We start from the raw sequence: 12,238 nt of genomic DNA on the forward strand, positions 1-12,238 counted from the left end.
TTCAATTCAATTCAATTCAATTCCGTCACGATGAAACTAATGTGGTTTCCGTTTCATCATGTTCGCCTCCTCTTTGGAAAGTAATATATATATATATTAATTCTAACGAACACTTAACAGTTTCCCGATGATCATTCCCTTTCTGCTTCTCTGCCTGCAGGCAAAGATAGAGAGAAATAGACATGTCTATGTATCTCTCTCTGCCTCCTTTTCTATAGTTTAGCTATTTGTGTCTGAGCGTGTGTGAGTTTGTCTATCATCTTCTGTATACCTGCTCCATCCTCTACCTGTATAGTATGCAACATAATACTATCTAATAACACACTGCACTCTTGCACTGTCACCTTCATGAACATGTGCATTTGACCGAGGTACCAAAAAAAAAAAATACTAGTATTGTTCTTCGTTGTTAATCCTTTCTACGCCAGAGACCCTGGACAGTGTTTACAACGCTATGGGGTTTTCTCTGCCAATTGGCACTCAAAGCACACAGAGGGTTAATGAACAACAGAGTTTTAAGAAAACACAGCCCTGAACTATATAGGTACGCAGAAATAATTGGGCATGTTTCCCTGTGCCAATGGTGTGATTATGATGTATTAAACAAAACAAACAAAGAACAAAAAAATCGCATGATTATGTGACTGTTTCTGTCAACCATGTGCGTGTGAGAGACACCTGTGTGTCGACATTGTTCGAAATATGTTATTTCTTGGACACCCTGAAGTGGTTATTAAAGTATATTTGCTGTTTGCCAGAGCGGTCACGTGAGCATTTATGACGAACGTTTGGTGAGAGAATGCTTCGAACATTTTGATTTCGGATACTTCCGGGATCAGACTTATTCTTTCGTTATACTATACATCGAGCCCTTTCTCTCTCTCTTTTCGGTTTTCTGTCGTCAACGCTGTATACCATTTCTTCTTGTGCTATTACATCACGACTGCAGATATAAAGGTGAGTTTCAAATAGTTAAGGAGGAAGAAATATTGCAAGCAGTGTTAAGGGGCGTCAAACCAGATTGCACCATTCGTGGAGACCGAAGCTCGACTCCTGCCTTAACACTTTTGCTGCTTATTCCGTAATGCTGACAGTATTCTTTGACGTGCAATATTCGGAGACCCCCCATCTAGTATATTGGTATCGTTTTGTTAATGTAGTACACTTGTAATAAAAGTTATAAAGCCTCCAACTTTTGCACACTGTCCATGTCTATTTCAGCTCATAGTGATTTCATGAAGATCAAAATTATGTAAATTGCTCGCATCCATATGTGCTTGTAGATGCAGCTGTATAATGTATTATACTTTTGTTATGCTATTATTTGTATTTGTATTTGCTTCATGACATTTCACCCTCTTGTACAAATCTTTTAATGCTACTTTACAATAATTTTGTATTGATTTGATATGGAAATGAATAAATGAAGTGAAATGAAATGAAATGAAATGAAACGAAATGTAATTGTATCATAAGATTGCATTCAGGCTCACTCTCATTTATTATATATACATACCCATCTTTTCCTCCACACTGCAGTTCATGTGACTCATTTACAAAGTTATTTAGAAGCACGTCTATAGAATAGCTGAACCATTGTGTAGGTCCATGATTTATTGCCTTGAACGACAACTTGACTGATGCCTGCATAGGATCATCAGATTGAGAGATGTAACATGTAGGGCTCTTACAATGTATTGTCACATGATCTGTTTGTATCTTCAAGGATGAAAACTTCCGAAGTTCTTGTCGTCGTTTTGGTTGCCCTGGTTTCCAGTGTTCATGCAGCAGCCAACGGTTAGTGCGCTATGTCACCGTGTAGCTGTAAAAACTAGAAAAATATTTTTCGGGAATTGCCACTATTCAATGCATTGTGTAGATTTTACTTTCGCGAAACCTGCCTCCCCGCAAAATTCGGAAAAGTTTCATGCCATGAAAATTTATGTTTTATTTACAGAATATACTGCTTTTGTAAATAATGTCTGAGCAAATGAGAGAGAGAGAGAGAGAGAGAGAGAGAGAGAGATGATAATCAAAAAAAAGTTAATTATTACATGGATATCCATAGAGAGACACGGAACACAGATGAAAACATAGACTAATAGTGAAAGAGAGAAAGAGGAATGCAATCGATACCAATGGCCAATAATCTATCTTCAGTATTTAAACAGTTGTAGATTATAGCTTGTCCGTCGTGTCCGTGCAAACTCTTTAAGGATAAAGGGTAGAGAACGGAATGAAATTGTATGACATCGTGTAACCTAAGATGTCAGAATGACAAAACTCGTAAATTAATGATTATGTGAAAAATATGCAAATCGTGTATCAGGTCGTGGATTCAGATTTGAATATTTTGCGAGATAATGAGAAACCACTTATGAAATACGGAGTACGCAATTTTATAATTATAGCCAAACTCATTGAGGTCAAGAGTATAATCTTTTATTCTTTATGATTCAAGACATCCCGTATTTTGTTATTGTCATTATGTGTTTTGTTTTGTGTTGTGTTGTCTTGTCCTGTTCTTGCGTTTTACTTCAATTTGAACACACTATAGATAATTGAAATTGAACAAATGATTTCAGGTCAGCTAGAATTAGGGGACATTTCCTTTCTGGCTGCTACCTACCATAGCATATCTGTTAAACCTACGTATGTGTAATTGTCAATCTATTTCTGTAGTATTTTTTCCTTTTCACTGTATTATTGATATGTTTGTAATCGTATCCGAATATTGGTGTATGTATTATTTTTTAATATGTTCCTTGCTTTGGTGAAATAAAGAAACTTGAAACTTGAAATTTTCTAATTCCAAGAGGTATTCAAAGACTATTTGATGAAAATCGGTTTTGAAATGGCTGGGATACCGAAAACCCAAGCAAAGCAAAGTGATCCTAATAAAAAGTGGGTCCCACTTTTTATTGGGACCTCTTTGTTATTGGATATCTCAGCCATATCAAAACCAATTTTCATAAAATAAACTCTGAATTCCTCTTAGAAATGTATGCTCGTTAATATTTCATAAGAGGTTTCTCATTATCTCACAAAAATTTTGGAAAACTGAAGTCAAAACTATACCATCCCTTTAAGCGGAAGGAAAATGCTCAAGCCTCTATACAATGCTACAATCATTGTACATTCTTTTCATCCTACATAGTTTTACGCACCTTATTTTCTGTTACCCAAAAGAGTGATGTCTATATGTTCTTGTCGAAATATGAAATAAAACATTGAATTGAATTGAATTGAATTGAATTGAATTGAATTGAATTGTCCATGAACTGAGGGAGTGATTAGCCGTGAAAGTATTCGGGGAGGAATTTGCATAATAAGTCCCGATGGAAACTAGTTTTGTTTGACGGAGTTTAATCCCCTTTGCTTCCGAACGCAATACGCCTCATTCTCCTGTGTAGCTTAAAGTCATGATTATATCCTATGGTGGACACAAAAGCTTCCAGGGTCTGTTTCTACTTCCAAATTCTTTGTCCGCATAAGGAGAGTTTTCTAATGGGTAAATACATTTGTATCATAATAATTGGAACTTATTGTTGCTAACTACGTTATGCCTATAAAATGTCGCTTAGTATTTTCGTAACTTTTTCCTATAAGTCTCATGAAATCGGATCTTCGACTGGTAATACTAAATTTCTGCGCAAACGATAGGGCGCTTAACACAAATCGACAAACCCATTTTGCTATCAGAAGTGCATCTTGAAATCAATATTTCACGAAAAAAAAAGCAAAACCATGCAGAAAATCAAATATTTTTGAGATTACGGAGAGGTGGACATAATTGAGTAGCCATACGAGCTCAACAAAACAAGACCCTTTTCACCCTTGTTGGCTTTGGCCGTTTTATTTCTCTCTCTCTCTCTCTCTCTCTCTCTCTCTCTCTCTGTTCCTTTTCTTATCCATTAAATTATCTGTCTATCCAAGAAAGTTCACATAATAAGTATAGTGTAAGTATTTATGTTAATACGTGTTGTGATATGTGTCGTGCATGTGTGCGTATACATATATTTTTCTTATTCCTTATATTTCATACACGCACCTTTATTTGGTAAATAACCCATTGTTTGCTTTATATCAACTACAACATCATCCCTCTCTGCTTGCCCACAACAGATCGTAAGATCTATATATCTGCAGGGGTTGCGGGTGGCGTGGCCGCCTGCTTCATGATCGTCGGCATGGCGTTTTTCTTCCACGAGTTCTCCTACCGCGACTACGACAGCGAACGTCGCAACGACGGCACACGATACACGGAGGTCGAATTCTCAAAGGGTCCGGTTTGGTGACGAGATGAACTGATGGGTCGAACAAGTCTATGGACGATATAACGAGTCTGTTGAAGGACAGTGGATTCACTACCTGGTGACGTAGTCATTAGGCGAGAGGGGGTTATGTAGGCCCTAAACGACAAATAATGACGAAGATTTGTAGAAGTGTTACGCAGGCAATATGGGTCATTGTATCCTTTCCTTGATTTATCTTTGCATCAATTAACAAGAACGTCGATTGAGTAACCTTTGATTTTCAAACTGAAGATTATGCTTTTATGAGCTGGCAGCACGCTTTGTATAATCGGACATATAACTTGGGTAATGGTACAGGACATGGTGCCAATTTCAGCCTATAGCTGTAATCAAGCTCACGGTTCGCGATGGCTAACGCAAGATCTGTTACAATGTGCAAAAACTGCTGACCATCTTAATTTTGTTCATGGTGATCTCGACGGCGCCATAAAAAAAAGAATATGCTTACCACCTGATACATAAAACAGATGGGCGCGATGTCACTCTCTAGCAAGGAGCTTGAAGCTCCTTGCTCTCTAGGACCACCTCCGTCATAATAATCATCGTGATACGGGCAGATAGATAAACACAGGCTATTATGCATGTAGTGCAACATGTATGTACCCCTGTATGGGATACTGTAATCGTTCATAAGCTTATTATATCTTCGTCTGAATATCATATTTCCACATACAATGACAATTGTAAGAATGGAATCTCTCTATCTTTCGCTGTGATGGACTGTTCTTTTAAAATCCATCTTTCTTGCTGTTTTTCGAACTTAATCTGTCATAATATTATGTAAATTTCTATCACTGTTTTCGCTAGTTTTGATGGTGATTGTAATCTTTTTCTGGTCAATCGTTATCTTGCCATCATGTGTCTTTCTAATTGGTTTGACATAAAGGGAAATTAATGTAACAGTGAATCTGTTACGGGATATGTTGTAATATATTGTGATGCGCATCATTGCATTATGAAAATCGTTTAAATCTATATGAATAAAACACTTTGAATAAGTTCAATATTTCAATGAAATTTAGACTCATAGACTAAAATGATTGCTTGTAATAATTTTTCTTTAAGTGGTTGTGTTTAGTGACCATAATGTTTCTTTCATACCAAAATCCACTGAATGGATGATTTTTGCTTGTTAGTTCTTTATATAGCATGGCTTACTCTTTGGTCAATTCCCTCAATAAAGGGATGGTACAATATTGGCGGAGATGAGAATTGGGCTTTTAACTTTTTGCGAGATACCAAGAAAACACTTATGAAATAGTACAGAGCATACCATTCTAAGAGGAATTCAAAGTTTATTTGATGAAAATCGGGTTTGGAATGACTGAAACATCCAAAAACAAAGTAAAACAAAGCGATTCTAAAAAAAGTGTGGTCCCACACTTTATTAGAATCGCTCTGTTTTGGATATCTCAGTCATTTCAAAACCAATTTTCAACAAATTTAACGTTGAATTCCTCATGGAATTACATGCTCTTTCATATTTCATAAGAGATTTATCAATATCTCACCAAAAAACGTTAGAAACCTCAAATTAGGTCTCAACCAAAACTTTACGATCCCTTTAAGCTTTAAATAGGCCTACATCAACATGCACACAAAGATTTTTTAATGAACTGAAATTTGTCGAAAAAAACAATCCCAAACACTTTTGACTGAAGGTACGATAACTGAAACATTAAAACCATTAAAACAAACATTAAAGAAGTAAACATTCAAGACAAAATATTTGTAACAAAATTACTGCAAGCAGGAAACTGAAGCTCAATAGCGCTGCATGGAGACCCCTCATAAAGCCGCAATTAAGTTCAAAATAAGACGATTATCATAAAGATTTATACATAATCATGGTAGAAACGTGTAAATTTCTCGGTTCATTGCTTGAAATATCAACTTGTTCCTGGAATCGCTGGCTTTATAAAGAGAAAGAAACCAAATGCTATAGTATATTGTGGTGTTTTGCAACCACACTGAAAGAGTCGTAAAGAATGGTAGGGCGGGCAGGTCATGCGGCTGGCTTATATGACTCTTGCGTACCAAACAACTTGCAAGAATATCATGTTTTCTTAGTACATCATGACTAAAGTCTCCTTATCGCTATGTCAACGTGTGATACACAGGAACTCCATGCACTTCAAGCAGTTTACGTTATAGAGTCCTGCAGGCAGACTTTGAACCCGGTGGCCCAATATTTGTGAACTTTCCCGCAATCAAACAGCCAAGACAAGAGAGGGAATATTCAGTGGAAGTAGGGGGGCTAATGCAGCGAGTCATCAAACTACCCTTTGTTTGGACTTGGAGAAAATAAAAGGCGCTATCGCATATCCTCGCCTCAAAGTAAATCGAGATGTTTGTTATGCTGTAAAACTACCTTCCCAGCATTCTCTAGGCACTCATTGGTTGGATGTAGAGGAGACCTATAGGGTGCTTCATAAAAAGGGACTCTTTCTGATTTCTCGAGAGTAAATCAGTCAGCTCCCTTCCCCTAACAATGATTGAAGACGTGCATATTAATATCCATTATACAATAATTGCAACAATAATCCCAACTACCCGAGTAACACTGACAAAACCATCTCATTTTTGTACACTTTGATGTTTTAATCACTCCCATAATAACTGCATCTTTCTGAAGCTTTCCTATTTGATGGTTCATGTTATCCTTCAAAGTATTTAACCTTTCAAGTCTTTATAGGACATTATACACAACAATGAACCTTGTCTTTTAGTCGCCGTGGGCAGTAAAATAAAAATCTGCTCATAACAAATAACACAACTCTTATCTCGCTGATAGAACTAAGCAACAACACGAATGACATCAGCGCGTATAGCCAGTAAAGTGTGGAAAACATTAGAACTTCTACAGACGGTTCTATAAAGTGTCTGCTGTCCGATAGCAGTCCCCCGGACCGGTCTCACGGATTTCTTAGACACCGTATACAGTTATGACCACCGCCTTAGTGATAACAGCACTCTTCGTGTTAGTAGATGAAGAACGTCACGGCTCCAAGCGTCCGCCATACACGTCAGTTCCGTGCAGCTCATTCTTCGAGCCTTTTGCAGCTGAACTTGCGTCTTGGTTCGTATTTCCATCTCTAGGAAGTTTTTAATGCTCGTCATCTCAGAATAACGTCTGTAACATCTCTCCTAATAATCATCGTTCCACCAAAAAGGATTACTTCGCACCACTAACACCAACCAAACATGGTAAGTCAGACATTATTATACAGATGTGATTATTATTGACATCGGTCTTGAATATTAATCTCCTGACTTGCCACTCTTGATGTCATGTTGTAACACTTCTCGGCGTGACATTATGTAACTCTTTGAATTTAATTGGACGCTTATTTCTCCCAAATTATAGATAGTGCTGATCAAACGTGGACTAACACATTCTTCATAAACAATTCAGAATATGTTTCCTTTTTCAAGTTTTGAATATATACGAATTCATGATAATTCGTAAAAAGGTCCCTCGAAATAAGAGGACAGGGGCAAGTGGTGAATATAGACGGCAAAATGTAGTGTTGTTATAAAAGATGTATTCCTTATCAAACAAATGACTTAAGTTGACTAACACATTCTTCATAAACAATTCAGAATATGTTTCCTTTTTCAAGTTTTGAACATGTACGAATTCATGATAATTCGTAAAAAGGTCCATCGAAATAAGAGGGCAGGGGCAAGTAGTAAATATAGAGGGCAAAATTTAGTGTTGTTATAAAAGATGTATTCCTTATCAAACATAATGACTTAAGTTGTTTAGATTTGAGTCGCTGTCTCCACAAACAGATACCATCGTTATGCATGAGCCACAGGAGAGCGAAGATTTTGACTGTTTAAATTCACTTTGTGCAAACATATCAGCCTGTGTTCAGGGCGCATGATCTTATGAAAAGATTCGGGAATGCGATGTAACAGAATGCGTTATTGTCCATTGTATGCCCAAGTGGACAGTGCGTCATGAGTTTCATGATATTTTGTACAATGTACATAGATCTCGTTTGCTTATTACTCCTTACGTACAGTGAGAAGTTTATAGTTCTGACAAATTCCATCAGTCGCGCGGCAACGAGCGAGGAAAAGGGTATTGGTATAAAACCACTGACGAAATGTTCTGGTACAAGAACAGCGTTTGCAATGACGGAGACATGCTTAAAGATGAAAGACATGGTACATGTTCAACGTGACTTGATTAACACTTTAGGAAATGGACTCCATTCGTTTTAAAATGTAATAAAATAATTTCGTTTTACGAAAGTGATTAAGGATATAGAACTGAAGTAACTGCGTCGTTATGCTGTGTTTGATTTAAGAAATGCATTAATATGTATTTTAGCATTAGCCCATACAAAATTAAACTGACTGCGTAAATGATACTGTATCAGTTTAATTGTTGTTGTTGTTTTTTAGTTGCAGAATTGTATACATATCATTATATCATATGCTGATCACAAGGGTGTGAACTGGCCGTAATTTAATTGGAAACATTCGATTTTGTAACTCCTAATAGTTCCTCTCACCACGTAAAAAAAAAAACACCTTGAAATTCTTTCACCTGTATGTCTTATACCTATACTGATTGCTGTCTGACACGTCTGACTCATGAAATAATGAACAATCTGACATTGCTCAAACTTTGTAGTTTTTTTCTTTTCTTTAAACTCCCTCTTTCTTCATATTTCCTTTCTTTCTATTCTTCAAAATTTCCCAACTCGCTTGTTGAAAAAAAGAGAGTAGAATACAAGAATATTTCTAATGTTGAATATTTTCCCGCTCAATGTATCATTGCAGATGAAGTCGTCACAGGTTCTGTTCGTAGTGCTTGTCGCACTGGTCGCCAGCGCGCAAGCCGCGCTAAAAGGTAAGCAATGTCGGATAGCAAGAATAGCAGGTGGTAGACAATTATAGTTGGGTGACAGCAGCTCTCCTTTGTCTTCACCAACTTCTTACAATCTACTTTTGATAATGACATGAAACTCCCCTATAGTAGCAACTATACCTGATAACAGCTTCTGATGTAACACATAATGGAGACAGCATTTTGTAGTCCTGAAATATGGAGGGTATCTCAATGATTAAAAAGTAAGACACATTTTTTTTTTTTGAAGATGGATGTCAGTGCAGATACGCTGGGAATTTCTCTGCCGGCAGTGTTGATAAAGCAAGAATTCCTGCATGTCTTGTTTGACCAAGTAGGGGTCATCTAAAACTATCTTTAAAATTGATCATGGTTGTTATCTCCACACGGTCGACAGTAGTGCCAACTGTAAGTGTCACTTCACTCTCTATATTTGTGGTTGCCAATATCATTTCTGTATAATCATCTTCAGCGTCCTGTTTGTTAATCTTTCATTATGATCTCCCACCTCAAGTTCTCCCCTCTTTAAACACAGTCGTGCGCATTGCAAGTACATAATTATGTATTACACTGTATATTAAATAATTCATTGGTCACGAAGCATAGTGAGCGGGTCTCTTATTAACCAATCATTTACGAAGTTCAGTGTATATGTGTGCTGCTTCGAAATTCTCCCTGTTTGTAAGACAAGCAGCTACAGTTAAAAGGATGGTACAGTTTCGGTTTAGATTGCGTTTGAGGTTTCCAACACTTTTTGATGATGACCTTTTTTGCGATAATGATATTAACCTCTTGTGAAATATGAAAGAGCATATGCTTCAAGAAGAATTCAAAGTTTATTTGATGAAAATTGGTTTTGAAATGCCTTAGATAAAAAACAAAAACAAAACAAAACAAAAGGAAAGCGAGCGATCCTAATAAAAGGTGGGTCCCATCTTTTATTAGGATCGCTCGCTTTCCTTTAATTTGCTTTTGGATATCCTCGGCCATTTCAAAACCGACTTTCATCAAATAAACTTTGAAATTCTCTAGTTAGTATGGATTGTATCGTGTATGTCTTTTGTTTTCCCCGCTTTCATCTTAGATCAATCATTCACCTGGGTTGATGTCTCTGCCGGCGTGGCGGGCAGCGTTGCCATCTGCGTCATGTTCGTCGGGGTGGCGTTTCTCACCTACGAGCTGGGTTGTCGCAACTATGCGAAGGAGCTCCGCAGCAACGGAAAACCTTACACGGAGATCGAATTCGCGAACGGCTCCGCGGTCGATCGCCCCATCACGTCAAAGCTAGACATGGTGGTCGACTCCATGAACGACAACGGCCCCCCATTGTACCCAAGCCTCACCACCAGCGGTGCTCAAGTAGATATGCCCGATCTGGAGTGAGACATTGACAACCCTATTATACTATCAAGTCTGTTTCCATCCTCTATAATCAACAGGGTTTAGAACTTCAACTTACCTCGGTTCATAGATCCAAATGGCGGCAGTTACTTTATTTAATGTTCCTATTTGAGGTATATAACAGAAATAAAAGCATCTTTTTATGCAGAACTGATTAATTCCACATTAAAGGACAAGTTCACCTTTATAAACATAAGGATTGAGAGAATGTAGCAATATTAGTAGAACACATCATTGCAAATTTGAGGAAAATCGGACAATCCGTTCAAAAGTTATGCATTTTTGAAGTTTTTGTGCAGTAACCGCTGGATGAGAAGACTACTGCAGTGTGTGAATAACTTAGATGTCACATGCGTACAACAATATAAGGAAAATATAAAGAGAATTTCACAAAATTTCATCTTTTGAAAAAAGTACACATTCGTCCGACTTGTTACCGACAAATGTTATGGGTAATATTATTCCCCCTGCCTTTAGAAAGAGGCAAGTCAAGTGCTGTTTTATTATGCGAAAAAAAGTGAAAATATGTTGAATTTTCTTTACATTTTCTTTATACTGTTGTACGCATATGACTCACAAGCTGTAGTAGTCTCCTCATCCAGCGGTTCCAACACAAAAATTGTAAAAATTCATAACTTTTGCATCGCTTGTCCAATTTTCCTCAAACTTGCACTGATGTGTTCTACTAATATTGTTGCATTCTCTCAATCTTTATGTTTATGAAGGTGAACTTGTCCTTTAAGAATCAATTCTTCGTCTCTAATCTATTATGTTGATGAAAAGGATGTAGGCCTACTGACTTTCATTTAAGGAATAAGGCATTCAGCTACAGCTCCGTGTAAAGAGGGTGTTTTAACGAGGGTGCTTATTGGATGGATGAATTGATGTAAAGTGCTACTACTACATTGTATATCACGCCACACTCGCGAAAACAGTCCTTTTTTTATTTCCTACACCAATGTTAAGCTTTAAAATCATTCGTTGCAAGATTTCATCGATGTTTTCAGATCACATTCTGCCGCCGAATGGTATTTGTATGAATATGAGGTAATCATTTAAATCATAGTTATTATTGTGAGTGTGCAGGGTAGCCCCACGACTATCCACGGAATGATAAACTTTTCCTCATGTGTATGATACATGCACAACGTGTTATGTGCTCCTTCCTCTCTGGCACACAAACACGGGTATATCCATCTGAAGATGCGTAGTTTTAAATATTGAAAACAGTTGTGATCGCTCCAGACTTCTTCAAAGCTACGTACAACTTGTACCACGAAAACTGCTCAACTTTCTTTGTAATGTGTCTTTTAGTCGTAGAAAGAAACAAGTAAATATAGAAGAAAAGAGACAATTAACCTGACATATATGTCTTACCATTGGTACAATAAGGACGTATAGCTAGAGAGAGATTCAGTCTTTGAAATTAATACACGTTGTATCTGTTGTATTCCATTTAGATTATCAACAAGCTGCAGCGAGAAATACAGACATGAGGATTTAAGTTCGTTGTACTCGCATACATTGTCATTGTTGTTGCCTTGTGATATTCCAGCTAAAGAAACAAAGGAGGGCGCTATTACGCATTTCCACTTTTAAATGATCAGGCAATGGAACTTATTACACACACACACAAAAAAAAAAGGAAAAAGAAAAG

General features: G+C 37.1%; 1 long non-coding RNA gene across 1 annotated transcript; it reads left to right on the top strand.

Annotated features, from left to right (window-relative positions):
• Window positions 1–801: 801 nt before the first annotated feature.
• On the top strand, window positions 802–4,564 carry LOC139741787 (uncharacterized). The gene is made up of 3 exons (XR_011711642.1): window positions 802–957; window positions 1,727–1,797; window positions 4,126–4,564. It is a non-coding gene; the product is annotated as an uncharacterized lncRNA (long non-coding RNA).
• Window positions 4,565–12,238: the final 7,674 nt, after the last annotated feature.

Source organism: Diadema antillarum, unplaced genomic scaffold (genome assembly GCF_040938485.1).
Source record: "Diadema antillarum isolate AM-2024a unplaced genomic scaffold, OU_Dant_1.0 seq00000953_RagTag, whole genome shotgun sequence".
Lineage (NCBI taxonomy): Eukaryota > Metazoa > Echinodermata > Echinoidea > Diadematoida > Diadematidae > Diadema > Diadema antillarum.